The following is a 13,447-nucleotide window of genomic DNA, read 5'->3' on the forward strand; positions in this document are numbered from 1 at the left end:
CATTTGTCAACATTATCAGCACTTCATTCAGACAGCAGAAATATCTTTCAAGTCTAGATTTCATGTCCAAGGAACTCTTGTATGGCTTGGTTTGTTCTTAAAGTCTTGGGTGTGAACAAGCTTGACCTACCTAGTTATAGATTGGAAAGCATGTAGAACAAGTAGTTGGGGCAAGAAGAAGAGCCACTTTTTAAACCACAAATGAACATCAAAAGACAGGCCCAACTTTAACACCCCCTGCCCCAGCCTCTGCAGCCTACTCAAATTGCCCAGTCTTAAAATCAGGATCTAATTAAGTGATTTAAAAATACTAACTAAATTCAGTAGTTTGGTGGTCTGTTAAACAGTAAAATCTAACTCAGATGATAAAGAATTGATTCTTCAACAAAATATGAATTAGACCTTCAATATTTCAAGGACTGACCAGATGGTTACTGGGGATGAAAAATTAACACAGAACAGTGCTTGCAATTCCAGTCATTTTCACTAACCACACACATAGATAGCAGTAACATGATCTGCTTAGGAGAACTAAATCTACAAAAAGGCCATATTACAATGGTACAGCATCAAACATCTATAATTATAGCACTTGAGAGAGGCGGAAAGATGATGAGTTCGAGGCCAGGATGAGTTACATTCCAGGTGAGACCTTGACTTTAAAAATGAGGCCCCATGTGAGGAGGTTTTAAAAAGTCAAACACAATTTTGACAAGAACACTGGTACTTTCTAAATACTTGCCTAGAAGACACAATCTGGATTCCTTCCTCAGCAGAAGGAAAAGAAGACGAAGTAGAAGAAAGAGTGAGAGCAAAAACAGAGATGCAGAGCAAAGATGAAAGAAAGAACTCAAAGAATGTTCTAGGAATGGCAAACAGTTTAGGACAGATGGAGTGTAGAGAGGAGGTGGCAGATGATGGAGCAGGAAACCAGATGGAAGGCAAATCCTGAAGGGTCTAACATCTTGCTGTAGAATTTGAATCCCTCTTGTAAGACTTGAGTGCTACAGATTGTTCTAAAGAAATAAATGGAATAATTAGACCTGTTTTAAGAAAGCTGATGACTCTTTCTTTTTTTTAATATTATTTATTTAATGTATATGAGTACACTATAGCTGTCTTCAGACACACCAGAAGAGGGCATCAGATCCCATTATAGATGGCTGTGTTGGCCCGGAAACCGGGAAAGGGAATAACACTCGAAATGTAAATAAGAAATACCCAAGTTAATAAAAAATATATATATATAAAAAGAAAGCTGATGACAAGTGGAAGACAGATTAAAGGACAGAGTCCAATTTGACGTGGGGGGGGCAACTAGAAAGCAATTACTACATTGGAAAAGGGTCAGTGAGTGAGGGTAAGAAGATATCTTTTTAAGATGCTTCAGAGATGAGCAAAGTTTGATACTTGACAAACAACTAAGTATGAGTTGGGAGGGTAAGGAAAGTTGTGTGGGAAGATAAGTAACCAAGGCAAGTCTGTACTTTGGAACCATAGAAGCATGGTAAGCATATTAATTAAGGAAGAATAGAAGAGTAGACTAAAGGGAATGTCCATGTTTCCTAACAAAGTCACTTGTGTGTGACTTATCCCTAGGGACACAGACAAGAGACCATTAATGAATGATCCACATCCAGACCTGAAGTAGGGAAACAGATAGAGGGCATCTTTTTGTTATGTTGCATGGTAAAATTTTACTGTTTTGTTTTGTTTTAAAGATAGGGTTTCAGCAGGGTAGTGGTGGCACACTGCTTTTAATCCCAACACTTGGGAGGCAAAAAAGCAGGTGGATCTCTGAGTTGGAGGCCAGCCTGATCTACAGAGTGAGTTTCAGGATAGCCAGGGCTGCACAGAGAAACCATGATTCAAAAAACAAAACAAAAACGATAGGGTATCATTATACAGCTCAGGCTGGCCTCAACCTTCTGATCTGCCTGCCTTGACAACTTTGGTGTTAGAATTTGGGGGTTATCTTAAGAACACTGGGGGAAAGGAAGTTCAAAATATGACAGTGAAGGTGTGAATGCAGAATATTCAGGGAATGATAAAGATGCAGAAAACAAAATGATAAAAGATTTCAGTGGGAGGGCCAATTAAAATCTCAGGGGCTAAAGAAAAATAACTCTAAACGTCAGTGATGGTGATTGGGAACAGAGGGAAACTTGGGGCATCTACTTTACTCATTTTATTCTGTCATTTTAGCTGTCAGTCTTCCCCATGGGTTCTTCCCACTCTAACCAGGACCCGAATATATCAATGACAGTAATGCAGACAACATGAGTAGCAGTGTCTATGTCCAGGCAAAATATTGATCATTTTAAATAGTTTTATTTTGATTTTGAGGTAGAGCCTCACACATTAGACCAGGCTGGTCTCAAACTTGGGCTACTCCTTCTGTTTCTGCCTCATGAGCACTAGGATTATAAATACACTCAACAGACTAAGAAAGGGGCTGGGGCACATACAACTTTTAAAAGCATTTTTACGCCGCCTACTACAGAAAGGGCTATCAGCTTTGATATTTGTGGCATGTATTTGAAATGTGCTTACATAAACAGCTCAGGCTGGCCTCAACCTTCTGATCTGCCTGGCTTGACCACTTTGGTGTTAGAATTTGGGGGTTATCTTAATCCATAATCTGAATGCTACAAAATCTGAAACACTTCATGCCTGATCTCACATCATGATAGAGTCAAAACAAAGGCAAAATTAAAAAAATATTTAAAATCAAGCAGTATGGATAATTTATATAAATATGAAAGAGATTCATGCTTAATCTCAGGTCCCATTAGATAGGGATAAATATTCTAAAACCTAAAATATCCAATGTACTTTTGGACTCAAACATCTCAGAAAAAGGTCTACTTAACTCTGTAGCTATCTTAAAAAGACATCTACCAAATAGACTATCTGCATGTGCCCTTTACAATTAAAAAAAAACTTAAAAATAAAAAACCCTGGGAGTTTCAGGACCTGTAGCCAGACCCTGATGACACCAGTTTAACACAAAAAACAAACAAACAAACAAAACCAGGCTTAGGGGATGCAGCCTTTGTGTGGTAGGGGTTAGTTAATGGAGGCATACTCTGCTGGAACAAACTTGTCACTTCTGAGGATTGTCACCTGTTCATCCAAGAACTCCACTTAGGGGTTCTCAATGCTAAGCAAAGGCTTCTTGAGGACCTGCCAGCTGAAATTCAGATACTCCTACCATAGGTAGTCATAGCTATGAGATGCTTTAAAATATAAGGCCATCATGGTGATGCATGCTTAGAAACCCAGCATTCAGGAAACTAGGGCAGAGGAATCAGCTCAAATTAGAAGCCAGCCCGGGACTATACAGTCAGTCTTTATTTCAAAAAATAAAAATTTAAACAGGAAAAGACCTCTGAAGTAGGCAAAGATTTTCTACGAAGAACAAAAAGGCAATAGCCATAAAAGAAAAAAGAAAAAAATGTAAGTAGACTGTATTAAAAACATCAAAAGTCATGTTAAGAATTAAAAGGCAAACCACAGGTTGGAAGAAAAGAGGTGGGCTTTTCTGGTTTTTGTCTAAAACAGGGTATCACTAGTGGCCCAGGCTGTACTTGAACTAACAATCTTCCAACCACCATCTCCAGAGTGATAGGATTACAGGTGACTATAATCAAACCCAGAAATACACATACATCTCACAAAGGACTCACATGATGAATATGATATTTCTAATGATAAAATAAGGGGGATCAAAAGTGAGGAAAGAGTTGGGCATGGTGCTTCATGACATTAATTTCATTGCGAGAGCCTGGACCAAGAAAATTGCAAGTTGGACATTTGAAGGTCAACTTGAGTTATATACCAAGTACAGGGCCAGGCTGAGCTACTGCCTTAAAAACAAACAAAACAGCAAAAACAAAGCAGTAAAAGATTTGAACAGACCAGACACTAAGAAAGGATATACAAATGTCAATAGTAGTTTAAACTCACAAGGATCACTTCACAGTAATTAGAATGGGCACTACTGGCATGAGAAATCAGAACCTGCATGCTACTGTTAGTAGTGTAAAATAGTCTAACGCACTACACAAACCATATAGCAGTTCCTTAAAACAATAAAAATACATTCTTTCAGACAATCTTCAATCTTCTCTGTCTCTGTCTCTGTCTGTGTCTGTCTCTCTCTCTCTCTGTCTGTCGCTCTGTCTCTGTCTCTCTCTGTCTGTCTCTGTCTCTGTCTCTGTGTCTGTTTCTCTCTCTCTCTCCCTCTCTCTCTCTCTCTCTCTCTCTCTCTCTCTCTCTCTCTCTCTCTCTCTCTGTATTGAAAGTACTGATAATAGTCTTCAGGAGGTATCTGTACCCTTTATGCGTATGGCAGCATTATTCACAACAGCCAAAAGGTGGGACTAGTCAAGAGTCTGAAGACCAGTGAATGGATATTGTATAACATACATAGAAGCAGTATTCTAACTGAAATAAGATGACAACAACCCAGAGCACTTTAAGATTCTACTCACAAAGCACCTACAGTGCTAAATTCATAGACAGAAACTAGTATGTTGGTTGCCATATTAACAAAGTGGAACAAGGCATTATATTTTATCAGAGCTTTGTTTTTTTTAAGATTTCTTGTGAATAGTAGAAATACTTATGTAACAATGTGAACAAACTTAATGCCACTAACAATATACTAGAAAATAGCTTAAATAATAATTTACATGTATGCATATTTTAACCACAATTTTAAAGTATGTATTTTAAAACCTATGAAAATACAACTGTGCCCTCATCAAAAATAAGTAAAATTCAAATAAAAATTATTTGTGCGTAGTTTCCTGCTTGGGAAATTGGGATCACTTTAGCTCAGGCATTACAGACCAGCCTTAGCAACAAAGAAAGAACATAAAAAAAAAAAGAAACCACTATTATAGAAGAACCAGAAGTTTTTATATGCCACTAGTAGAATTTTAATTGGTACAACCACTATAGGAAACTGCTGGCAACATCTACCAAAGCTCAGTGCTATGAGTACCACACATTTGCCTACATTTATGTCAGGAGAACTGAGTAGGAATGTGCACCAGAGAAAACAAGCAAGAATGTTCAAAGATGCTTTATTCAGTTTAGCCAAATCCTGGACACTTCCCAAAGATGTAACAAGAAACAAGTACATTATCACTCAATTTATTCAATGGATCCATTAATCCCATAATCTGTGAAAGAAGACATACACCAGAGAGTTTCTATTATGTGATATTATTTATATGGACCTTAAAACCACATCAAAGCAATGGACTGACAATTTTTATTGTTGTTGTTTTAATGGTAATTTAGTTTACCTTCACGATGGAGTTGAGATGAATATTGAATAGATCAGGCACAAACTCTTCTGAAGTGCACCAGGCTTGATCTGTCACGGGCTGCATAGTCACAGAAAACATTGAGTGAGCAGTATACTTTGGATTAATGCACTTTGTACTTTTCTACATTTGTTAGACCTCAAAGGTAAATTATGTCTAAAACACCTCTGGTTTTTCAGTCGGGAATCTCTGATTCAAAAGTCAACACATCACAACCTTAATCTTTTTCCTTCTCTAGGTTTAGACCCTATCCTACCGGAACTTCCCAGTGTCTAATTCATCTGATAAATCTGACGCCTCCTTCAGAGCATACTTTCTGTTCCTCTATGCTTCGTTATTCCCTGTCCTAAAACCTCTCTTTACCGATTGGGTCTTTTCATAATTATCTGTTCTTCTTTGGCTTAGTCTATACCTGGAATCTATACTTCCTATTTGCTTTCCACTGGTCAAAAGTCCAACTTGACAATGTTTGCCTTTCAGGGTTTTTGGTCTGGTCTTTTGAGACAGGGTTTCTCTGTGTAGCCCTGCCTGTCCTGGAACTTGCTCTGTAGACCGAGCCATCATTTGCCTCCTACACACTGAAAGTAAAGGGTGTGCTACCACTCCCTGCCCTGCTGCTTTGTTTTGTTTTGAGGCAGGGTTTCAGTACATAACACAGATTTTACCTGATACTGCTTCCTGAGAGGCAAGACTAAAATTATATACCACCATGTCAGTCAAGGCCCTTTTAATTTTCAAAATCATCACAGAATTTTATTTTAGATTTCTTTTAGCTCATACCCAGCTTGACCCAAATGAAAAGGCATGTCAAAAAAATCACAATATAGGACTGGAGATAGTCAGGGTTAGAACACTTACCTGGTATGTATTCAAGGCCCTGGGTCCCATTCTTAGCAGCACTCCACCCCCTAAAACAACTCTGTGTGTGTGTGTGTGTGTGTGTGTGTGTGTGTGTGTGTGTGTGTGTGTGTGTGTGTGTGTGGGTGAGACAGAGAGGTGGGGAGAGGGAGGGAGGGTGAAAGAGAGAGGGTAAGTGAGAATGAGTTATCAAACTTCGGGCGAGGTTCATAATATCTATGCCAAGTCAGGTCCTGCCACCTATCCTCAAAAAGCCAGTAAAAAGAGCCAAATTAAAAGTGGTAAAGAGAAAGGGGAAATGTATGGAATGTAGCCACAATAAAAAGAAGGACAAATAGACTCAGTATCTCCCAAGCCAGTCAAAGTCCTAAAGTGAGATTAAAGGATTTACATATCTAAGCAATCCTATCAAGGTATTGTCCCACCTACCAAGGACCCAACATGATCTGGACTGAAAGGTGTTCTGACAAGTTGCTTTAACTGTGTAACATCTCTTTCACAGAGACTACCCTCTGGCTGATGGCTCTTCTTTTCCCACCATGAAATTCCTGGAGGACATTTCCATTTCTTCAGGGTCCACTCTTTAATAGTCTCACAGTCAGATTAAGACATACACTATCTTGTTAGAATATCTCCAATTTGCCAGTCAGGTTACAGTGTTGTCACATTCCAGCATTTGATAAATGCATGGCATCCCTCCTATCCCTATCCTTTCTACCCACCATCCACCCATCTAAGAAGGGAAACCTTGAATCTTTTATAAAGGAATATTTTATTGCCTACTTGTAATGAAATTACAGTCCATTAACACAGGTAACAACAGCTTTTCCTTCAGAAAAGAAAAAAATGATAATGTCTTCCTCATGTACCCTGGCTCCTGCCATTAGTAATAAACTGAATATTAAAGAGCTTCATATGCAAAAATCTTACCTGTAATAATAATCAGAGTCAAATCCTTTTGCTGTTACAATTTGCAAACTTGATTGCCTTTGCATTGCATATAACATGCCTGTACTTTAGTCAAAGGGCTGAACTGCCGGGCTGGAAAAGCAGCCAGATAGTAACTGCAAAGCAATGAGAAGGTTCTAAACACAGAAAGGCTAGTGTGAAAGAAACTACTTGGGCCAGGTTAACTGGTAGAGCCCTTGCCTAGCACACACAAAGCCTCAGCATAAACCAGGAGAGGTTGCACACACCTATAATGTCAGCACTTGGGAGGCAGAGGCACGGAATGGGAAGTGCAAGGAAGCGTTGTGACGCAGCTGTATTCTGATCAATGTGGTATAAAATTAACAGCAGCAGTTTTTATATTGCCTCGACAAGGCAAGTCAGAAATGTAAATTAAAAAAAATTTTGGAGCAGCTGGCAGATAAATGTTTTAAATAGATCAGATCATTCCTTAAAATATACCATGTGGACACAATGGAAAAACAACACTTCTCTTTTAGAACAATGAACTGGGATAATCTGGCATGCTGCATATTTTTATTTAAATGCACTGAAATAATTAGTCTTATTTTTAACTCTGACAGCACCTTGAAATATGTTTCACTTCAAGAAAGACTATAGAAATGTCAAAATATTTAGCATAAAAGCAAATGGGTTAGCACTATTGGAATGAAATATTTATAAAGACAGATAGATGGATTAATTGACCTACATACCTGTAGATTTTTGGATTCCTGTGTTTGCTTGCTCACTCATATACATTCAACTTTTTTTACAGAAACCACTTCTGGAAGCTTTTGGCTTCAACACTGCCACCTGTAGACATAAAAGAGAAATAAATCATGTATTATTCATTAGCGATGCATCTTTCCTGCATCTAACAGAGAAAACAAAAAGGAAAGTGAAAAAAGATTTGCTCCAAAAGAACAAAGTGTTCTTTCTCTCAATTCGACATACCTAAGCCATCCCCTTCAACAATGTTTTGATAAAGTAGTTGCTTAGAAATGAAAACGTACCTAAGTTCCAGGTCATCAACCAAATAGTCTTCTCTCAGTTCATTAAAAAAAGAGAGAGGGAAGCATTCAGGAAGCTTTTAGGAAGGAAAATGACTGAATATTTGAGAGATCATCCTGGGCTAGCTATCTGGTTCGAGCCCATTTTAGGGGGGTAAAAACAGGGAGAGTAGGGAGGGATTGAAAGGAGACAGCAAGGGAGGGTAAGAAGAATAAGGGGAGCAGGGAGAGAGAGCACATGCCAGCATAATTTAACAGCCATTTCAAGACCTACCTTTTAAAATTACAATACAACTTGCCCAGTACGATAATCTGGGGATAAAGAATCCTATGAATTAAACAGATAAAAAGAGATAAGGTACCTATGTTAGGGTTGTTTTATCAAAAGATCCTATGATGCCTATTTAAAAATTATAATTCCAGCCTGAACAGAACTTAGTTCAATCTAAACCGATTGTCGGTGGGTTGTCTTCATTATAGTGTTCTGGCCCTGAATAGAATACGAATCCTAAAACATCTTCCCTGCATCCTACTGATTAAAATATTGGTAGATTCCTTCTTTTGTCCTTAAAAAAAGTCACGGAAAGAACAGAGGAAATATACAGAAGCAATTACCAGAGTCCAAGCAGCCATAAGATAAAAGGGAGAGAAATAAAAACAAACCTTGAAATTCTGGAGTTAATTGGAAATAAAAGGAGGCACCTTGCCTGGCACTTGCATCTCAGAGCTGAACCTCATCTGATCACCACAGTGTTCCCAGGACAAGTGGCCACCTCCTCCCTGGCACCAATGTGTTCAGTTAAAGACACAAGAAGCACTTCCCGTGCCTACCGCTTGTAGACAGCAGAAGACCTCACCAAACCAGCCTGGCTCACTACCCTGCCAAGCCCATGTTTCTTACCCACACCAGAGATGCATCCCACTTACCCATAATTTACGTTAAAGCCTGGAGGCTTGCTATGTTTTAAGGAACTACATAAACCCTGGAAAACCAAGTCTCCTTGAGACACTCACCTCCTCCTTTCTAGGAGGTACACACCACCACCACCACCACCACCACCACCACCACCACCACCACCACAAACCTCTCTTCCTTCCCAATCCTGGACGTGCATTTGAGCCATCCCAAAGAATGTCTTGAGAACCCGCCAAGGACCAATACTGCCCACGTGTTTTCCAAGAAGCCCTCTTGCAACGCACGAGGGCTCAAGGCTTGTGGCGCGTCCAGCCCTCAGAGGGAAGTTCTGCACACCCACCATCCCAGCCCCCACGGCAGCTCGGACAGCAGGAGGGAGCCCCCGGGTGTGGCATGGCGCTGGTACACAATACTTTCAACTGTAGCCTTCCCTGCACTCTGGCCGATCGTGCCACTAGTTTCTCCTCACCTAGTCCCTCTGGTCCCTGCTGGCCCAGAGCAGGGGCATCCTGGATATTATTGAGTGGGGATCAGGAAGACTTGGGGCGACAGGCAACTACCACCCAGATTGCTAGTGGGTAAAAGGGTCGCAGTCTCCAGAAGCCTCATGGGTGCTCAGTTCCTCTGAAGAAGACAAGGCGAGGACGACCCCAAGAGACCAGAAGGAGGGAATCCTACAAGAGGTAGTCCTCCCACACCTCTCCCCTACCTAGCCTCCCGCACCGCTCCTCTACCTAGCCTGAGCGACCTTTCAAGCCCGCACCCTACCGGGCCGAGCACGCTCCTCTGGCAATGGGACCTGGCCAGTCCTTAAACCCGTCGGCTTTAGCAGCCCTGCTTCCCAGGCCGCAGCGACCCCAGAAGCCGGCAAGGCACTCCTGTTGCTGGAGCGGGGGTGGGGGGGGGGACCTACCTGAACGCGGGGTGCACCCTCCGGTTAGCTGTTTCCAGCAGCTGGAGAAGGCAATGACCGACGGGCTGCGGGACCCCACATGTGGCATCGCTTTCTCAGAAGTAGGCAGAGCTTCCCTAGAGCTAAAGGACCGGTCCTTCACCTAGCTCTCGCTCGCAGGTTCTGTTACTGGGTCTTGAGACTCGCCCAACCAGAGCTTTCATCCCCGCCCCTTTCCCGCCACCCGCGCAGCGCCACTCTGCGCTCCGCCCCTGGCCGCCCGCCCTGCGCTGCGGGGGCTGGACCCAGAGCTGCCTAGCTTGCTCCTCGTGGTGGAGTTCTGGGGCCCAGACTCACGGGAAGACTCGGGGCTGCCCTGAGATCGCCCAGACCCCCTCCCTCCTAACACTCCAGCACTCATCGAGCCGCCTAGGCTGTGGGCACTGCACACTCTGCCCTGTTCTTCCACTGACTCTTCACTCCCAGCCAGACACCTTCCAACACTGGGAGGGTTACTGCCTCTTGCTTCTTGGGAAACCAGGCGCAAGTCGCCGGGCGGGGCTCAAGTAAAGGGGAGTAGGAGTAGAATGATCCCATGAAAGGAGGCAAAGAAATAAACCTGTCAACTGCCAGGGGATGGATGCAAGTTGCAGCCTGCATCCTATTTCTGTTACTTTAAATACCTGGATATGCTGCGGACCCCTTACAGCCCCAGTAATGTTCAGAGGCATCAATCCAAATATTTCCATACTAATTGGTTTTGGGTTGTTGGTTCTCTCCTCTCTCTCTCTCTCTCTCTCTCTCTCTCTCTCTCTCTCTCTCTCTCTGTGTGTGTGTGTGTGTGTGTCACTTGAACATGCAATAGCAGAAGACAACAGGCTTTTAAAACTGCATTTCTTATATGTATTACATATACCACGTTTCTCATTTAAAAAGCAAAATATAAATAACAGAACAACTATGTTTTACAGAAATAGAACCAATGTATATGTGTTATTTAAACTCACTGTAATTTTATTGGTTTGGTTTAAAGTATACATTTAAAGTATTTTCTTAAACAAGCTCAAAATTTGGGGATTAGCAACTCCAAAGATTTCATCTTTAGTTCTAAAATGTCAATTTCATGGAGATTACTAAATGTAGTTATTTAGGAAAATGAATTATTTTTCATCCAGGTTAATTGTATTTTTGGATTTGGCAAAGCACGGATTATTTTTAATGCCAAGAAAAAATAAGATTCCTATTAATTTTCTAATGATGGGATGGCTGTTCTGGTAGCTTTCACTTGAATTCTTTCTCCTTCAGGCAAACTTCCTTTCTTTTTTTCTCTTATGTTCTCCCTCCAAAATTTTCTTTCAAACATAACATTTTGTGAGCATTTGTGTTCTTAAACAAGATAGGAAAATTCATGATCATTCATTATCAAAATCCATGTGAATCTCATGGTGCTGAATTTAAAATCCTGACTTTAGTCATTCATTTAACAGCCATTCATTTAACCTAATAATTGGGAACAGCGCTTTTCTGTTCTAATTGTTTAGAAACAGGGTTTGACCGTATATATAGCTCATCCTGGCTTTGAGCTTTGGGTTCTTCTCCTGCTCCTGAAAGAGCCAAGAATTGGTTTGGTTTGTTGTTGTTGTTGTTGTTGTTGTTTTTGTTTTTTAAAGTTTCCTCCTTCTAAGAATAAAGTGCATACTTTTAATTAACACTGTAAAACAGAATTAAGCTCATTGACTGATAAAAATATATTATTACTATGCATGTTTCTGGGTAAATCAGGACCACATAAATGATAAGTGGTCCTAAAGAAAAGACACTGAAGTGAAGAAAAGAGTTTATCGAAAACTGATAGTCCCCCTTTTTTACGGAAAGCATGACAAATGCCAGTGATTATGTCAAGAGTGACTGCTGCCTCTTCCTCTCTTCCAGTTTGATAGGCCCAATTTATCTCTTTTGATCATCATAATGAAAATCCATTCATCTATTCGTGATATTGCTTATAAATTAGCAATTTGAAAATGCTTTTATTACCTAATTAGTCCAAGTAAATGCCTCCGATAAATTCAGTTTTGTTCTAACATTTATTTCTGCCTCCAAAGAAACACTTGTAAGAAATACAAATGGCAAAGATAAAACTAATAGCAACTATACGTCAAATTTTTTGGTTGCATATGGGTTAATGAAAAGTTAATGTCAAGTGACCTTTGGATCCTAAGTTATATGTCAGATATTGGTTCTCCATTGCTCTTTGGTTGCTTCTATAATGAGTTCCAGTGTGGCCCGATCTATTCTCCAGAAATGTGTTTCATTTCTTTCTGTTTACCTTAGTGAATATTTGTCTACACTCTTTCCATTGAATCACCAAGAATTAGCCCCTGAACTATATAGCTCACTTGACGATTTTCATTGTTCTTTAGGTTTTAGTTCTTTGGTTTCAAAAAAATATTGGAATGATTAAGCATGTAAATCTGGAAAAAGTACTTCAGACATAGTTCTAAGAGATAACAGTTACATTTCTCAAAACCAGGAGGGTGTGACCTATTTGATTAAAAGAAAACAAAGTAAAAAAAAATACACCAGCAGAATTTGTGTTCTGGGCCAAAATTAAGCTAAGATCTCATGATATGTAAAGGGTATAATTCAAATAAATTTCCATGTGTTTTCTTCCACTCCGCTAACCAAGCACCATTATATCTCGTATTTAATTCCTATGCAGTTGACTTTTTTGGGGCTTTTAAATAAGAATGTGTACTAGACACTCACCCCCACAGTCCTCAAGGAATCCTATGCTATCCTCCATGTGGTTTCAGAAATTTTCTTGACATACCTGCAACATAGGTGAGGACAGATGTGGGCATCCACATAGAACCCTGAAAAGAGAGCTCTACTTGAAGTCTGTGTTCAAAACAATGAATTAAAGCAAAGCATGATCTGTTGCTCTGACAGTTTCATCCCACTGATGTCTTCGCATTCTAGTTCTTACACCAGCAAAGTTTCCAAGTGTGTTAATTTTCCCTACGTTAGAAGATGTCCGATGATAATTATTTTAGTAAATTTTGTCCATTTACCCTTTAAGCTGTGAGCCTAAACATAATAAACATACCCCTCCTTTTCCCCTTGTAATTAAGAATTGATTTACAAGGCTGCCATGGACAGTGTTTTTTGTCATTTGCTACTTTGGCTGAGAAAAAGCACTAAATTTCTTCACTCTGGGCAATTAGTATTGGTGGATAACATCATTGATTTAAATTTGCAGAATGTCAGTTACTTTAATTGGTCTCCTTTTCTTAGAGAAATAAGTCAGCAGTTATCACAAAAGACAATGAGGATAGAGACAATACCACTCATCTAATTCTAAAACTGGCATGTTACTGCTTTTAAGCAACTTAAAAACAGCCAACATCAACAATTCAATTGAAAGCTCATTCAACAGGAAGGAATTCATGCCTGTCACTGTAAACCTAGCCAATTACTAATG

At 40.1% G+C, this 13,447-nt stretch overlaps 1 long non-coding RNA gene across 3 annotated transcripts in view; it reads right to left on the minus strand.

The window, feature by feature from the left end:
• Window positions 1-10,166, minus strand: part of LOC116888273 — a 74,232-nt gene extending 64,066 nt beyond the window's left edge. The window contains exons 1-3 of one of the 3 annotated variants that reach the window (XR_004386297.1): window positions 9,988-10,166; window positions 7,862-7,961; window positions 5,319-5,399 (exon numbers count right to left, since the gene is read on the minus strand). This is a non-coding gene — a long non-coding RNA (uncharacterized LOC116888273). Of the gene's footprint in view, window positions 1-4,891; window positions 5,400-7,127; window positions 7,962-9,987 lie in introns of those variants that run through there. The other 2 variants (XR_004386298.1, XR_004386296.1) reach the window with 2 other exon arrangements.
• Window positions 10,167-13,447: the final 3,281 nt, after the last annotated feature.

The sequence above is a fragment of the Rattus rattus genome, chromosome X (assembly GCF_011064425.1).
Source record: "Rattus rattus isolate New Zealand chromosome X, Rrattus_CSIRO_v1, whole genome shotgun sequence".
Taxonomy (NCBI): domain Eukaryota; kingdom Metazoa; phylum Chordata; class Mammalia; order Rodentia; family Muridae; genus Rattus; species Rattus rattus.